General features: G+C 39.4%; 1 pseudogene; it reads left to right on the forward strand.

Moving 5' to 3' along the window:
* Positions 1 to 3,323: 3,323 nt before the first annotated feature.
* On the forward strand, positions 3,324 to 4,840 carry LOC104871110 (annotated as a pseudogene).
* The last annotated feature ends 515 nt before the right edge of the window (positions 4,841 to 5,355 follow it).

The raw sequence follows: 5,355 nt of genomic DNA on the forward strand, positions 1-5,355 counted from the left end.
CATATATATTTGATTGTCATCTCTTCCTATTCGATTGTTCCCATTACAATGATGTAGTGGCCTTCTTTGTCTTCCTTAATTGGTGTTGGTCTGAAATCCATTTTATATGCAAAGATGATAGCTACTCCTCCTTTTTGGCAGGGTTCCTGTCACATGGAATATTGTTTTCCAGCCTTTAGCTTTCAGTCAATGAATTTTTTTGAATTGTGTTTCTTGTATGCACATACTGTTGGAACTTGGTTCTTGACCCATTCTGCCAGTTGATTTCTTTTGATTGGTGAATTGAGACCATTAATATTGATGGTTATCACTGATATGTATTGATTTATTCTTGTCATGACCTTTTCCTGTTCTTGGATTCTCCCCCTTTGCATTTAATTTCTTGTCGTGCCTGATAGATTCATTATGTTGGGCTTCCTGGGGTCGTGATCCTCATTGCATTTTCCTAGGATATTGTTTAAAACTTTTTTGAGTGCTGGTTTGGTATTCATGAATTTCCTAGGGTGCTCTTTGTCATGAAAGTATCTTATTTCTCCATCAATTTTGAAAGAGTTTTGCAAGGTACATCAATTTGGGTTAGAGGTTGTTTTCTTTTAGGGCTTGAAATATTTCACTTCAGGGTCTTCTTGACTCGAGGGTTTGTGTTGAGAAGTCTGCTGTGATTCTGAAGGGCTTCCCTTTGTACGTGATTTGTTTCTTTTCTCTAACTGCTTATAGTATTTTGTTCCTCTGTTGGGTCTGTGCAAGCAACTATTATATGACTAGGTGTAGATTTTTTTGATCATGGCTAGTTGAAGTCCTATATGCCTCACTTATCTGTAGGTCAAATTCTTTTCCCCTGCCATTTCTTTTTATTTTGGTACTGGGGATCAAACTCTGTACCTTGCACTTGCCAGGCAGGTGGCGGAACTACTGAACTAAATCCCCAGCCCTCTGATATTTCTTCTGTGAACAATTTTTTTTATGTCATTTACACTATCTCCTGTATCTTCATTGACTCCAGTTTTATGTTATTCTTCTTTGCACCATCTAGCAGCTGCTGGATTGATTTCTCATGGTCCCTTGCTATTTTTAAGAAATCTTTCTTTTCTTGGTCACTAATCACAATCCTATCTTCTATATCTGATATTCTGTCCTCACATTGGCTCATTTTGCTGCATAAGCTTTCAATAGAATTTCTAATCTCCTGGATATCTGTTTACATCAGTTTTATGGATTCCAGGTGTTTCCTGTTCTAGGATTCCATTATGTTCCTCAGCTCCTCTATTTTTTAAAAAATCTATGTCTGCTCTAGAGTTATTAATCATGTCTTTCACTATGGAAACAATCTCCGTTGTTGAGAAATTATTTCTGATTTTATTCTTTTCAGTTCCTCTTTTGTTGACAGTTCAGGAAGTCCAGGTGGTGGATTTTCAGATTGTTCCATCTCGTTGGCCCTTGGGGTTGCCTTTGGTGATCTGAAAGTGTGGTTTTGAGTCTTGTTTAGGTATCTTCTTGTTTCAATTGATGCCGTCTGCTGTGCTTTTATTGAGGTGACTCTTCAATTTCGCAGTGGGCTTTAATTCTCAACAAGCCTAGGAGATGCCTTTACTCTACCATGTGCCAATTCCTGGGTTCAGAATGAGTGCCTTCTGGATTCCTGTGCTGGGCTCTTGTCTAGTTGGGATTCCAGCTGAGGCCTGTGCTCACTAACCAATGGTATCTGGGCTGGCTGTCACTGGGGCCTGCATGCCTATGTAGCTGTTTTCTAAGCAGGCTTCGGGCTGGGGCCTGCATGCACTTACCAATGGTAATTGGACAGACCTCTGGCTGGTGCCTGTGTGCCCAATCCACAGGTGTCTGGATGGGGCCTGGCTGGACCTACACACTTGCACAGCTGTTCTTTTCCATTTTCATTTTTTTTGTTCCTTCCTTCCTTTCTCCCTCCTCCTCTCTTGTTCCCCTTCCCATTTGAATATTTTCATCCCATTTCTCAGTATCTACTATACATTTTAGTCCTTACTTCCACTTTCAGTTTCTCACACCAGAGAAACAACACAGAATTTAAACACGTGTGTCCAATTTATTTCACTTAAGAGTATGGTCTCAAGGTCCATCCATTTAGTTATAAATATCTGAAGCTCATCCTTCTTTGTGGAAAAGTAGTACTTCACTGCATTAAAAAGAAACAGATAAAGATCTTCTTTATCCATTTGTTAGTAGGTGGGCATTTGGACTGTTTCCAAAATTTAGCTATTACAAACTGTGCCATGATAAACGTGGGAGTGCACATATCACTGTGGTATATGACACTCTTGATTCTTTCTGGAAGAAACCAAGAAGAGAAATAGCTGGGTCAAATGGAACCTCTAGTTTTAGTTTTTTAAGAAATCTCCACACTGATTTCCACCGTGGTTCCACCAGTCCACACCCCCACCAGCAAAGGAAGGGTTCCTTTTTCCCCACAACCCCTCCAGCATTTGTTATTGGTTGATTTCTTGATAAGAGTCATTCTTTCTGGAGGTAGAATCTCACCATTGTTTTAATTTGTATTTCATGAATAACCAGCAACATTGAACATTTTTTCATATATTTATGTGCCATTCCTACTTCATCTGAGAAGTACCTATTCATTTCAGATGCCCATTTTTAGATTGGGACTTTAAATTTGGGAGGTCTGATTTTTTTCAATTCTTTGTATATTCTATATAGTAGTCCTTTGTCTGATGAATAGCTGTTAAAAGACTTTACCCCATACTGTGGGTTGTCTCTTCACTTTGTTGATGCTTTTTCTTGCTGTGCAAAAAAGCTTTTTAATAAGAAGAGATACCACTCGTTGATTCTTTGTTATAGGTTTTGTATAATCAGGGTTTTGTTCATAGTCTTGCCTACACCTATGTTTCCAAGAGTTCTCAGCAATGGTGGTTAACCAGGGGTTGGGGCCTGCAGTTCTCATTAAGATGGCCACTCCATCTCGGGCCATTTTCAGATGCCTCGGGTATTGTGAACAGAGAATTCTTTGGATTATGTGTTTCTCAAATGGACTAAGGAAATATTAACAATGGATAAATGCAAACAGATTGGGCAATTGCAGCTTGCTTCTGATCATTCCATCCTTAGTCCTCATAAATGGCATTGTGTAAACTTCAGTATGACTGAGTCCATCAAGGACTGCCTCAGCTGTCCCCACATGCCTTTGGATGCTATATTAAAGAGCATACACTCAAGCACTTTCAAGAAAGCAGTCATCCTATTGTGTTGGAAGTGAAACAATTCTTCTTACATGATGATGTCCAGTCTCCACTTTGGAATGAAGATTAACTATTTTTTGGCATGGGACAAGGATGCTCATGGAGAAAATCAGACTTGGAAGAAAAAGGCAAGAAGAGCAATTTAAGGAAAAAAAATAGTAGCAAAAAGAGAAGTGAAAAAAGATAGCAAGAACTGTTAGAGTAACAAGTGAAAGCAGAATTGGAAGTACGCCTCCCCAAAACATTTTACATTTGTAAGGTGCTGTTCCATCTACCATTATGGAAATTTTTCCCATTCAGCTCCCACCACAAACCTCAGCATCACCAGCAAAGGAGAAAATCACGTTAACCTCAGAAGATGGAAGATTGAAGAAAACCCGTGATGCCTCAACTAAATGAAGGACAGTAGTAACTCCTGTTCTAACAGCTTTGAGAAATTTGGGAAATACTTGCTATGTGAATTCTTTCTTCAAGTGTTAAGTCATTTACTTATTTTTTGACAAATTTTTTAAAGCTTAATCTGAACCAGTGGCTGGCTGTGACTGCTGGTGATAAGACAAGGTCTTACAACCATCCTTCTGCGACAGATACTGCAGTATATCAAATGAGTGAATGCCAAGAAAAAGAACCAGGCTTTCTTTGCTCCAGAAATCCAAGTATATCATCAGCATTAAGTAGCAAAGCATCAAAAAGTAGAAATATGGAAATTATTCAGCAAAGGGAGCCAAGTTCAAAATATTTCTGTCACAAATTGTGTAACTTATTCTAGGTCATGTGGTCTGGAAAGTGGGCCCTGGTCTCCCCCTTTGCTATGTTACACTTAGTATAGAGGGTGATTTCTGGTTTTTATGTTTATGCTCAACAAGATGCTCAGGAATTTCTTTGTGAGCTCTTGGATAAAATACAAAATGAATTAGACAATGGGCAGGGTGCCAGCGCTTCTCCCCACTTCTCAAAGGAAACTTATCAATCAAGTTCTGAATGTTGTAAATATTTTTCATGGACAACTTCTTAGTCAGGTTATATGTCCTGCACATGAGAACAAATCAAATACCATAGAACCTTTCTGGGATTTGTCATCGGAATTTCCAGAAAGATACCAGTGCAATGGGAAAGATGCTATCATGCAGCCATGTTTAGTTACTGAAATGTCCACATTCAGAAACTGAAGCTTTAAAAGGAAAAAATCCACATATGTGACCAGTATAACTTGAAGTGTAGAAGGTTCTTCAAGCCAGTTACGCTAACAGAAGCCCAAAAGCAGTTCCTGATCTGCTACTCACCACAGGTTCTCAGGCTGCACCTCTAGCAGCAGTTCAGGTGGTCAGGGTGTTATAACAGAGAGATCAGCATTCACGTTGGCTATGAAGATATCTTAAACCCTGCAGCCCAACTGCTTCAAAATCACTCTGACCTGAATGCTTTCTCTATGACTTATCTGCCATAGAGACGCACCATGGGAAACAGTTTGCTTGGGACACTACACTGCTTACTGCTATAATTCAGGGGAGGGCTCTGGGTGGGTACACTGCAACGGTTCCAAGTTGAACATGTGTACCACAGCCAAAGTGTGCAAGACCCAGGCCCACATCCATCCAGTGCATCCTTGAGACTGGACACCCAGAGCTCTTGGAGGATGACCAGACCCCAGAGACGGTCCGGACACCCTTTCTAGTAAAGGCCTTAGCTGCCTTAGCAAGATGGTAGTTTGCTATTTGAAATTTGTACATAGGATTTTGTTTTAAAGGGCTGAGTTAAATTTTTCAGTTTTTTTTTTTTTACTTATGCAAGCTACATTTATATATTTTGTATTTAATAAAACTTTTTTTAATTCATAGGTAAATGGGTACATTTTGAGAATATACTCCTAAGTGAAATAAATAAATAAATCACACATATGCAAATACTGAATAGTTTCTCTGGTGTGAAAAACTAAAATAGTATTCAAGATCCTAATGGGACAATTAGCAACGTGAAGTAGGAAGAAAAGGACCAAAGGTGTAGGGACAGCGAGAAGGATAGGCAAAGGGGAACAAGGGAAAAGGAAAAAAATATGAGAAAATGTAAAAATGGAATTAAAGTGTTTGAAGGTGGGGAGGGGAGGAGGGGGTGAAGGGAGGGTAGG

Source organism: Fukomys damarensis, unplaced genomic scaffold, assembly GCF_012274545.1.
Source record: "Fukomys damarensis isolate Sample0158 unplaced genomic scaffold, DMR_v1.0_HiC HiC_scaffold_37, whole genome shotgun sequence".
NCBI lineage: Eukaryota > Metazoa > Chordata > Mammalia > Rodentia > Bathyergidae > Fukomys > Fukomys damarensis.